Consider the following 13394-nt stretch of genomic DNA (forward strand, 5'->3'; position numbering starts at 1 on the left):
TCTTTTTAGAGAGGGACAGTGGCGTCTAGCTCCCAATAGCATCTGCACCATGGTAGCAGTAGACAAGGCAGGCTCCCTTCCAAGGGATTGTGAGATTTCCCGTGAGATTCCCAGAGGTTGGAAATAAAAGGGCCTTATCTATCTCTGACGGCCTCCCCCTCCGTGGCTTGCACTATGGTCAGTGCAGGAAACCAAGGGAAAGAGTCCCTTCCTTCCTTCCTTCCTTCCTTCCTTCCTTCCTTCCTTCCTTCCGGAGCTGCCTCAAGACTCTTTAAAGTGTTGATCTGTCACTAACAAATATAGGTAGGTAGCCGTGTTGGTCTGCCATAGTCGAAACAAAATAAAAATTTCCATGCAACAACAGCAGCAAGAATACTGATCACAAAGTATTGGAAGACACAGGATCTACCCACACTGGAAGAATGGCAGATGAAAGTGATGGACTACATGGAATTGGCAGAAATGACTGGCAGAATCCGTGACCAGGGAGAAGAGTCGGTGGAAGAGGACTGGAAGAAATTTAAAGGCTACTTGCAGAAAAACAGTAAAATTAATGAATGTTAAAATGATGTTGGAATGGAAAATAAGTGGTATTGGCAAAAAGATTATTAAAAATATGCAAATATGGATTGACAATGGTTGAAAATACATAGTTATAATAGGTCAAGATATTGAGTAAAGATAAATGATAGAGGGTAAGGATTTGCTGAAAGGAATTTTAAACGGGAATACAAAAGGGGAGGTGTGAGGAAGTCAGGAAACAAGTAAATGAATTATAAGAAATGAAATACTGATTTTTCTTTTTTTAACTGTTTTTCACTTTTTATGTGTTTTGTTTTTGGTATTTTTGTATCCTTTTTCTTTTTTCTATTATGGCTATTTTTTCTTCTATTTTCTATGTTTAAATTTTGTAACCTTTTATTGTCTGTAAAATTCCAATAAATATTATTTTAAAAAAAACAAAACAAAATAAACATTTCCTTCCAGTAGCACCTATAACAAACTTAGTTGGTCTCTAAGGTGCTACTGGAAGGAACTTTTAAATTTTGTGTCGACTAACGAATATGTTAGTCCTTAAGGTGCCACAATTTTTTGTTCTGTTTTTTTTGCTGCAACAGATTAACATGGCTGCCTCTCTGTAATTTGTAAACTCCAAATTACTTGTCCTTTTTACTTGCTGTTTTTACATCCGCATGTTGATGCTCTAAACATTGTATTTTGAATGCTAATGCTTCGTTTTGTAGTTAAACATGCTGTGGCATTCACTAAGCCACAGAGTTTATACACTGCAGAAGTCAGAGGTTTCTCTTCACTGAATGATTACAATCAAACCGTACCATAAGGACAGCAACCACAACCCCTACAGCAACCACATGAAGTAAATATCACAAATCAAGCAACCAACAGGTTGACTTTCTCACTTGGTTGGGAGTCTTCCAGTCTTGCTTCCTCTCACACTTCTGGCCACTTCCAGTCTACTAGGCTCAGTTGGGAACCATTCCATTGGAGAGGACCAAGGTACTGCTCCTCATCACTCCTTTGTGGCTGTATTCATGCTGGTCTGATTTAATGAGATCTGTTTCACAGAGGTATGGTCTGATATAGAACTCATATCAAGGACACCATGGATGGACCATGCTGTTTCTTAAGGAACTTAGCCTTCAGACATTGGCGGCTCCTCTGAATGCATGCAGGGCGGGTGGGAAAGGAGTCATCGCCATGTGTCTTTGTTTATCTAGTGCCTTAGCAAGCAATGGAAGTGGCTGGGCACCTCCCCTGTAGCTGTGCCAATGAATATGGCACAGCAGGGGAGAAGCTGCCTCTCACCCAAAAGAGGGCCATTATTTATTCCATCCTCTCCCAAATCCATATTCCAATTGGCAGTGTTTATCCTTTTAAACTAGCAGGTGTACTTGCAGCCATCACTCGACTGCAATATTTGAATGCCTCAGGAATATTCCTACAAAAACTGAGCAGGGGTTAACATAGGGAACAAATTATTTTACTGGCTGCAAAGATCTCACTCACCGATGTGCTCAATCTTTAACAATAAAACTTGCATGACAAAGGCTTTTAATCTTATACACCTAGATAGCTCAGAGATGACTGTATACAGCCCCACTGATTTTGGATACCCTACTCCAGTGTAACACTGAATCGGCCTACAGTATAGTAGTGCCATCTGGTGACTACTGCTCTTAGAAATTCTCCATGGCCAGAGAGTAAAAACAGAAGAGATTTTATTCACACTTTTAGGAAACGATCACTAGTAGCAGCTTTAAGCAACTACAATGAACTAGATTTGTAAATATTAAGGGATCAGGAATCTATACAGTGCAGAGTCTGGGATCTTTGTTATGTTTCAGGGATCTCTGAAATGTGGCTTTGTGCATATACCCCGCTTTCTCATAGGTGACCACAATATACCTATGTTTTGGTGAAGTTCATGCTTACAGTGAATGCTAGCAGTGTGGTTAGACTTACTGGACTTGTTCAGACATAATGCTAAATGTTTAGTGCTATGAGAATGAGTCCTGGTGAGCCTCAAATTCATATGCTCCTCATCTTTGGATTCAGCTGCAAAGAGAAGTTTGGAACATTTTGCTTCCATTTTAGATTAATCCCACTTTGCTACATCATTTGAACTTGACAAACTATGCTTAATTAACTGGTTTGTTGAATTCCAAAACATAGAGTTCAGAGGTTATGGCTGTAATCCTCTACACAAGCTTCAGTTTAGCTTGTGAAATTCAGCATACTAGTAAAAAGATTCTTCTGCCAATGCAAGCATTCCTGCTTGACTGATGGAAGGACCTTGTCTCCTTGCTCCACATGCTATTCTGGGGGTTCTCGCAATCCCTGAGAGCAGATTGTAGGGAGGGGGCATATCTGGGGAGCAGGGAGGGGGAGCTCCATTGCACTAGTGAGAACCCTTGCACTAGTTCCCACCAGTGGAACAGCTTCGTTGAATCTGGTCCATAATCTATCAACAGGACTGTGGACTTAAATTTTAACATTAATTTGACTGTTAGATGCACATGCCCTTTAAAGACAAAAAAGTATAAATTAATGTAAGTTGATCTGTGTAGACACATCTGGATATCCAAACATAATTGCATGGGAGCCTAATTAAAATCCGTTTTCTAAGATTTGCACAAAAGTCCAAACAAAATGTTGGTTACTAGAAACTGGTCACCAAGCAACTGGGTTAAAAACGTATGAAAACCAAAGCTGACATTCCTTTTTGTAGAAACCTTTTTATTGCAGCATTCCAGAGCATCATGATTCCTCATACACCAAATGTAGAGATGATACTCCGTTGAAAATTCATCTTCTTTTTTTGATAATGTGCAATGAATGCAGTCCTATTTTACAAATACAGCCTTCTTAGCTTTATCAGCCATAAATTATCTTCAGATGTTGCCATGTGGTTACTAATAAAATTTCCTTGGCGATCATCTAGATAACCTACTGTGAAAGGTTCCAGAGATTTACAGGCGTGTTCCTCTTTTACCCATCAATTCCTGGATGGAATATTGCTGACTTTAGATACCATCTTGTGATGAGTTCACTGGGCATAAAAACCATTTAAATTTTCTCAGAAGTAAGAAATAAATCAGCTGTGAACAATGTGCTAGGCAGAAGACATTGCTAATGTGCATCACACTTTTACTATCACAGTTAGCTGCCATCCATTCTGAATAGGCTCCGTTTAACATTTGGGCCAGGCAGCTCTGTGGGGCTTTAAGAAGAGCCTGAGCTAAAGTGGGGGGGGGCAAGGAGAGATTAGAGCTGAGCCCCAGGTCCCCCCCATCTTTAAAACTTGCCAGTGGAGCATATTGAAGGTACAAACTGCACAAGGCCCGTGTCATTTTAAAATGCTGAAAATCAGCCTCATAATAGTAATTGGAGTAGTAAACCAAAGCAATTTCAGTGACTGGGGTCCCATGGTATTGAGATGAGCAGCCCGGAGGTGTTCATCTCTCCTGAGCAGAATTTCCTCCCTTTCTTCTATTATCCATCTGTTCTTAATCTCTATGGCTTTCACCCTCTCCATTTCAAGCTACATCCTGGACTGCTCTTATACGTTTAAGATCCTTACTTTCGGGCATTTCCATTCAAATTTAATTCTGGAGTTTCCCCAAATGTCTGGTTTCTGTGCACAAATGCTCATCACAGGGTTTGAAGTCATGAGAAAACTGATAACATCAAGGAAGGCAAGAAACTTAAGACGAAAAATATTATGAAGGCTTTTATTCATTAGATTTCTAACTGTGAATTCAGGCTGGGTAACAAAAACCAGATAATATTTTATATCATACAATTAAAATAACACCACACCTAGATCTGCAACCCAGCTCCTGAAAACCCGCTTAAAGGGTATTGATCTGTCTGTCTGCCTGTTTCCTTCCTTCCTTCCTGGCTCAGTTTCTCAATGCTTTTCACAGGGAAGGAATGCCTGGTACACACAGCAGCATGTGAAAACATCTCCCTGCAGACTTAGCTGTTAATATTTGATAAATGATTAAGGATGTTAAGAACAAACACGAGGAAAGAAAAGCACCCAACCTGCCCAACTAAAGGAGTGAATAGAACCTGAACATATAGGTGCCTAGGTTCTTGGTGTGTGATCAAGAACCCTGCAAAACACGGTTTCCTCGGTTGTGTGTACAGAACCTTTCTGCATACAGCTGTGCATTCTGACTTTCACGGTGGCTGGGGACAGAGAATGCAATCTTGCTTACTTCTTCATGCATTCACTCTGCATGCAGTTGTTTGGCGAGGTCCTGGGGTCTCCAGTTCCTCTTAGGTAATAAACACACAGATACAAATATTTTGAGTTAATGGGATAAATAAGGCCACAGCTTTATTGGTTACAGATGTGAGCGGTTTGGATTAGGTATTGGGTGAAACCAGACTATAGCCTGACTCCTGCCCATCTGCAGGAAGTCTATGAAGGGTCAATCACCAGTGGGGAAGCCCTATGATATACATCAATTAAGAGCACCCCCAGGGTTCCCGATGGGGTCGTGCCATGGCCCTAGCCCACGCCGAGGCTTTGGGACAGAAACCACGTCCCCGGATCCCGGGAACAAGACTTACCCAATGCCTAACCACCACTTGAGCCCCAAAGGCTTGCTGCCAACACCCTCACACCTGCAACCAATCCCTAATGCCCTTAACGATATCATTTCCCATATTGGAAAGTTGAACGCCATCATTGCAAAACAAGGCCTCCTGGTCAAAAGTATTGGTGGGGAACTGTGTCACCTGACTATTCAATAGTTCCATCTCCTTGCCACCATACAATTAGCAATTTTCTTGGCCATTTATTGCCGCCGGGTGGGGGCAGTCATGCCAACAATGCCTCTCCAAAAGCTGGGACCAGATTAAAGTCTGGGAACAAGGCAGCCAGTTTATCACAGTCCTCTTTGAAGTTCCAGGTTAGGACAATGCCCTTCCTTAGAACCAAGTTGTTCTCTCCATGTTCAACAATCAAAGTGTCTGATGGGCCATGCTAGATAGCTCTGGCCGTCACAATTGGCATAAACTCTTCCCATTTCATGCCACGCCTTGTGATCCAGGAGACTCTGACTTATTCTGGAAGCCCCAGGCAGCTATCTATGCTGGTATAGATGGCACGCACATGGGCCCAGTGGGGGGTATAGAAGAAGAAGAGTTTGGATTTGATATCCCGCTTTATCACTACCCGAAGGAGTCTCAAAGCGGCAAACATTCTCCTTTCCCTTCCTCCCCCACAACAAACACTCTGTGAGGTGAGTGGGGCTGAGAGACTTCAGAGAAGTGTGACTGGCCCAAGGTCACCCAGCATGTGGAGGAGCGGGGAAGCAAACCCGGTTCACCAGATTACGAGTCTACCGATCTTAACCACTACACCACACTGGCTCGCAGTGTCCCACAATCCATGTAGTCACAGGGTAACCTGAAATTAAAGAGTTGACAAGGTGTGATTAATGAGGGTTCTTGCAGATGTACCTTTTGTACGCATCATATCCCCAGCATCCCATATCCTTGATTCTATCTGTTGGAAGATCCCATGGGTGACCATCGTGGCGGCACCAATCCTAAAGGAATACACCGTGAAATCCTTGGCTGGGAGGCCACAGGCCCAGATAGCCTTTCACATCACACGTGTAAATTGATGTCTCACTAGGCGAGAGCGATCTTGGTGAATAAGGAAGGGGCCCACACAAGGAGGCCTGAAGTAGAGGTAGCTCCTGGTGTCCTTTTTGGGACACCGGCCCTTGTGCTCTGAAGCTGAGAGCTTTTGTTGGTTTTGGATAGACAGACGTGGACAAGCAGTTGAGTGGGAGATAGAATTATGTCTTCAAGTAACAGCCCCCTGGGGTAGGAGCCAGTCTCGCCCTCATACATTTGCTGAAGAAGGCAATAGCAGTAGCTCGGATGGAGAATGTTTTAACCATGCAACCTAGCCTTCAGAGGTGCACGAGGTATTGCACTACTTGATCCTCTGTAGGAGGCTGGCAAGGTCTGACTGAGTTAGATTTTGTGTGGAAAGCAATAAAACTGGACCATGCCTTCTTGTAGTTCTTAAGCATGGATCGTCGAGCTTCCAAGGTTCCCAAAGATGCTCTGAGAATGGCTCTGGTAACCGCTGGGCCTCCAGCACTAACAATTGGAAACTATCCATCTGGAATGGAGATAATGCGTCAGCAATGTTGTTATTAACTCCGGGGTAAATAAATCTGGTGGGAAAACGATGTTAGATTCCAAACACAACAGGACAAAGGAGTGGAATAGATGTGCTACCCTCTCAGAGCACAAAGATTGCCTGAAAAGGACATTGACAACGGCTTGAATATCTTTCCAGAAGCAAACTTGCTGGTCCATGACAGAGGTGGACAGACACAACTACCGTGAAAATCCAAGAAGGCTAAGGCACGTGTGATGGAGGTACCCCCCCCCAGCTGACTGGCCCCTGTTGTGCCTGCTGCATCAGATTTCGCCTGGAAATTATTAAACACCCTCATATTATCCTACCAAAGGGAGAGTTCATTATATTAAAATAGGAACCTAAGCCATACCCTCAAGTCCTCCACGACTGGTTTGGAAAGGCGGTGAGCCTTGCTAAACGGGCACAGAGGAGGCGACCACATGGCAAGCAAAGTTCAGGTGCCCCACAAGCCACTGAACCTGCCGGAGTAACTTTCCTAAGAGGGAGCAATGGAGAGATGGTATCCTTAAGGGATGACACTTCTCTGGGGGAAGGCACGAGGACTGAGCCACCGTGTCCAGATCGATGCTCCCTAACTGACTTCTGTCTAGGCAGATCCTTTGAGTTAAGGGGGGACAAAACTGGTATTCTAAAACCTTGGGAAATGATCCAAGGGTTCCTCGAGAGTTTGTGAGCTGAACTTCTGGCCTCCCCAAAAGGCACCTTGCTCATATGGCAAAAAGCAAAGGAAATCCCTCATGCCTGATGTTTGCTGGAGAGCATTCCGCCAACGTAGGCAAGCCACCCATGGAGTTTGATATATGGCGGCCTTGTGATGGAAATCCACATGCTGTCCTCCTGTGCAGTGTTGTAGTTGACTTAGCTGCAACCAGGAAGGTGAACAGGCACAGAGTCTGAGTGCACCATTCACATGAGATAACCATTCCTGTGCATGAGGGTTATTTAAAGTTTATTGTCCAACAACAAGTAATAGAAATGTACAAAAAATTCTGTGTTAATGAGCAGTTGTCCCTTTTGTTAGGGGTCCTTCTGAAGGATGTCTCCTAAGGTTATCAAAGGCTCATAAGCTAAACTCCCTTCTTGGCAGTGTAATCAGTATTTGTTCTAATGTTACTCCCTGTCCAAAAGATATGCCTTCATACCTTGGGAAACAGTGAAATGTCCCTTTGACAAGCTAGTAGATGTATTCGTGCTTCTGCAAATATCACTATGAGTGGTCAAATGGCAGAGAGGCATAATGTAACTACTGTGTTGTTGTTTTTAATAAATAAGCATCTTCTTTGACTGGGAGATAGAATGGCAAACTCTCTTACTTTGTGAAGTATAATCCATTTTCTTATACCGATTGTGCATTTCTTATATCCATTGTATGAGTGCTGGTGTGGTGTAGTGATGAGAGCGCCAGCCCAAGATTCGGGAAGCCATGGTTGACATCCTCTCTCAGCCAGGAAGCTCCATGGGTGACGGAGGGCCAATCACCTAATCTCAGCCCAACCTACCTCACGGGGTTGCCATGTGGATGGAGTTGGGTGGAGGAGAACTATGTACGCCACCCCAAGCCCCTTGGTGGAAAGGTGGGATAGAAATGTAAAATTAAATTACAGTGGTGCCTCGCAAGACGAAAAGAATCCGTTCTGTGATTCTCTTCGTCTAGCGGTTTTTTCGTCTTGCGAAGCAAGCCCATTGACGGATTAGCGGATTAGTGCTATTAGCGCTATTAGCGGCTTTTAGCGGCTTATCTGCTGATCGGATCAGCTGATAAGCGGCTTAGCGGCTTAGGAAAGGGGGGGAGGAAGAAAAACCAGCAGGAACTCGCAAGACATTTTCGTCTTGCAAAGCAAGCCCTTAGGAGATTCGTTTTGCGAAGCACCTCCAGAACGGAAAACTCTTTCGTCTAGCGAGTTTTCCGTCTTGCGAGGCATTCGTCTTGCGGGGCACCACTGTAAACTATTTGATGTTGACCCATGCAGTATCCAAAGAGTTTGCATCAAAGTCCTGTGGTTTCTGCTGCTCTTGTTATCATTATGTATTGAAATCAAATTGTATTCAGAATACCCACTGTGGGTGTAAATCTCTCACTCTCTGATGCGTCAAAGTAATTTCCCCCTGCAATGTCACGGTAGAGTACAGTGGTACCTCGGGTTAAGTACTTGATTCGTTCTGGAGGTCCATACTTAACCTGAAACTGTTCTTAACCTGAAGCACCACTTTAGCTAATGGGGCCTCCTGCTGCTGCCACGCCGCCGGAGCACGATTTCTGTTCTCATCCTGAAGCAAAGTTCTTAACCTGAAGCACTATTTCTGGGTTTCTTCTGTAACCTGAAGCGTATGTAACGTGAAGCATATGTAACCTGAGGTACCATTGTAATAGCCTTTAGGTAGCTGCAAAAGGAACACACTCCTTAGTGGAGAGCCTTTAGAAAATTCCAATTCCAGAAACGTTTTTGGGATGGATACAGTAAAAGAAGCAGCAGCGATATGGCAACACCTGGTAAAAAACCTGAGGAGAAGTTAATGTGAGGGACTGGCTCAGTGCCTGTGACCTAAACTGCTGAACAAGGCTGACAAAAGCCTCAATAAACTGCAAGGCTGAATTGGGAAAAGAAGATGCATAGCTGTGCGTAGGGAGCACCGAGCCCAATGTCTCCCCATCAGCAGGAAGGAGGAAAGGAGCTTGCGGAGCCAGGAAGGCTACACCTTGACCAGAGTGACCTTGGGTGGAAACAGAAGGTGCCTGAGACACTAGCAGTCCTGCGCCTAGAATGGGGTGGGGGTGGGGTGGGGGGTGAGGAGCACCAGAAGGTTGCTTCTTGTTGGCAGGCATAGCAAGCAATATCAGCAGAAGGTACACCAAAGGGACTGTACAGTATTGCCTGCACACACTGACAGCAACGCTGCAAAGCGGTCAGGGAAGTATTGTCAATAAACAGCTGCAGTCTCTAAACAACAGAAGCAAACCGTGGCCTAGTATTGCCTTCCGCAACGGGCAACTATCGGTGCCCATAAAGATAAGGCGTGGTTGGCCAGGAATCAAGCCCAATATTGTCTATACTCACTGGCAGCTATGTGGCTCAGTGTTACCCACACTGGTCTGCAGTAACCTGCACTGCTTAATCGTGCAATAATATCCTAAAAATGGCACAACCAAAATATCATTAAACCAGCAAATAGACACATATGACTACAGGCCAACCTTAGCCTGAGGCTAAGCAGACAAGGGCTAAGCAACTGAAAGCACAAATTATAATTAATTATTATTATTATTAATTTAATCCAGTTGTATAATATACAAATAAAATGGTTAAACAAACAAATAACCACAGCCGAAACCACAAGCAATAACAGTAGTTTGGTCCTGTCTATGCCCCATGGCAGCAATGCCTCAAGGAGGCCGGGGTAATATTGCTAATACTGGACAGTGGCTAGCCACGTATACAGAATTAGTATTGTCTACACCAATTGGCAGCAACCCAGCAGGCGCCTGTATTAATATTGTGCATGCTGACTGGCAGCTATACAACTCAATATTGTCCACCTGTGTCTATCTATATTTTATATTATTTTAATTAATCAATCAATTAATTTTATTTATTTATTTTTTGGTTAATGTGATAAATCAATATTGTCTACACTGACTGGCAGCAGTGACCTAGAAACAAAATGAGTGGAAAATACGTCCTGGTAGACCATTTAGTATTGCCTACAGTCACTTCTAAATCTGTTATTGGCAATAACAAGAGGCAAAGCAACTGAAAGCAAGAAGACCAACAATTCAAATGTGATCCCCAATGCAACTAAACACCTATTTATTTCTGCATTCTGTTATTTGTTGTTGTTGTTGTTGTTGTTGTTATTATTATTGCCCTAACCAATGACAGCCCCATGCTGGCTTGCAGCAATGGTAAATGAAAAGAAATTAAAGCAGGAATTTTAATGCATGCATGCATGCATGTTTGTATGTATGTAGCAGGTATGTAATAAAGTAGTGATTTCCCCAGTACCATGTGCAGCCAAAGATACTGGGCCGTAAAGAAGAAAATAAAGCAACCAGGGTGAAATAACAATAAAATGTATGCTGTCAATTAATGGCACAGCCGCTTCGGCAAAAGCTGCACCTCCTATTGCTGTATTTACTAATGTTTGTTATGCTACGTGCCTCACCCAAAATGGCCTCCAGAGAGGCACAAGGGGCAGAGCCATGTGCCTCACCTAAGATGGCCGCCAGACATGGCTGGGAGTCACAGGGAGGTCCCGGGTGCTCTCCCACAACTCCACCCCCCAGGAAAAGGGAGTGGTCTTATCTGAATAGAGCTTGAAATTCTGTTGTTTACCATTGTCCTTGGACTGATTCATATGCATATTGGGCAACATTCCACATTTCATCACTTGAAGAGTTAGTGACCAACTTCCAAAATTGTGAGCTGACTCCATTGAAAGGTGTTGTGTTTTCAGTGACGTCAGCTGATACAACAGGCCTGTTTGCAATACTGTAGTAGATGTGAAGCCCATTTCACATGTACAAGTCTTTGCCTGGTGTTGTGAGTTATTGACTGATTGCCGTGTGAACACATTCTAGCAAAGAGAGTTTTTAAATATTCAAGTAGGTTAAATCCTGAGCTGAGTGTATAGTTTTCAACAGAAAACAGCCAATCAATGGAGCAACGATGATACAAAGCAGCTGGGAATTTGCCCCCTGACCTGTACATGTTTCCCCCCACTCAGCCGTCTTCTATCCAGTAGTTTGAAGCACAACCTGATGACGGATAAGTTTTCTTTTACTTTACACACCACAAAAACACATCGATGCTCTCTACTGTACTATTTTCAGAATAAAGAGAAAGAATTAAATTACACTTTAGCAGCACAACACTGTTAACACCAAAGGTCAGGAAACCTTTAAGTAAGGTCACCGTATCGATTGCAGCACTGAAAGGATTAACATCAAATACTTGGCCATGAAAGGCTGAAAGGAAGTAAATTCAGCATGATATATTGAAACTGGTTTCTTTCATACATAGCAGAACTACTGACATAACAGGTTTATTGTTCAAACCAAGTTATGTTGCCTTGCCAACTTATATTCTGAGCTATCCAAGCAGATTTAATGTTTGTGCAATAATGACATCTCTCCCTCTCTTTTCCTTTGTTCCTTTCCCTTTCTTAAATTGTTAAAGAAGAGTTCGTGCCTACCTAGGAAATGACCTTAATCAATTTAGTTCCAGAGACAAGGATGAAAACTGCAGTTCTTGGGGTTTTTTGCTTCTTCACAAGAGTAAATCACTATTGTGATGATCAAGGTGTAAGAGCCGCAGCTTGGCAGAAACTTTTGTTGCATTTCCCAGCAATTCAGTATTCTTGTTTTGTGTCACTTGGATTTGATTGGCAGGTATTTTGAATAGCAAGCTACCGTAATAAGCAAATGATACTAGAAATATCCTGGAAAGACGCAACACCAACATGCATATATTGGACAGTGACTCTGGCCTGGTCTGGCGTATTTGGGTGTTTCCTAAGTGAAGCATTTGACTGACACAGGCCATTTTGAGGAGGTGCCATTTTACTACGGCTGCCATATGTCCTGATTTTCCAGGATATGTCCTGGAATTTGCCTCTGAAAATGGCGTCCTGGATTATTTTTCAGAAATCAGGCAAATGTCCTGGAAAACTGTCAACGGGGGTTAAATCGTGCCAAAAATGCATTAAAAAGCTTCAAAACTCAAAAATTATTGTAGCTTTCAATTTTAAAAAGCTTAATAATTTTGGTGGTTTCCTAAAAAAAAATAATTCAACAATTTTGGGGTCTTCCTTTAAAAAAACTCAGGCGTTTTCAGGGCGTGCTAGTTTTTACTTTTTGAAATATGGCAACACTACATTTTGCAGTGCTTAAAATCCTGAAAAGTGGTCTTGGCTTGCTACAATGTATAGTAGGTTGCATTTCTTTTGTATAGTCTGTCCAAAAAATCCACCCAGAAACTTGCTATTTTCTAGTTACTTACTAATTGGAAGTTCAGGTGTCTAGTGTCAGTCAAGCCTTTCCCAGATCAAACTGGTATTTCAGAAGCCCTGTCTCTTGTTGACCTTGTTTTCTTCTTTGGTCCAATTCTGCTTGGAGAATCTGGATTTTCAAATCCAGGGATTTGAGACTCCTTCTGCTGTGCTACGTGTTTCAAGAGCCTTGTGGCAACAGCCTTTTTCAAATGGTCTGTGCAAGGTATCTTTGAATCTTGATAATTAAAGTATGTTACTCAGATTCCAAAAATCTTTATGCAAGCTTTTCTCCAGGTTTTGGTGATTTATTTTGGTAAAATACATGTGTTTTGGTACTTCTCCAAACCTTTGGGTTCCACCATGTCTATTGATACCTTCCTCTTGTATATGGATGGTGCTGATTTATGTAAGGACTGGTACTCAGACACTTGAGTTACACATGATTATATATGATGATGGATCCCTTAGTGCTCAGCCTCATCTTGGGATGGTGAAGATAGAAGAGGAATCTTTTATTGGGAGCTGTGCTGGTCCTGGGGGCTAACTGAGAGGCGAGGTCCGAGTCCAGTCCGAAGTCGATGGTGTGGTATGGAGGCTGTCCGTCAAAGCTGTAGCTGGGTCCAAGGCAGGGAGTTGGGTGGGGTCAGGAACTCTGGCAGAAGAGCAGGACAGGGTTCAGGCAAGAACA

The sequence above is a fragment of the Podarcis vaucheri genome (assembly GCF_965113315.1).
Source record: "Podarcis vaucheri genome assembly, chromosome: 1".
In the NCBI taxonomy this organism is placed as follows: domain Eukaryota; kingdom Metazoa; phylum Chordata; class Lepidosauria; order Squamata; family Lacertidae; genus Podarcis; species Podarcis vaucheri.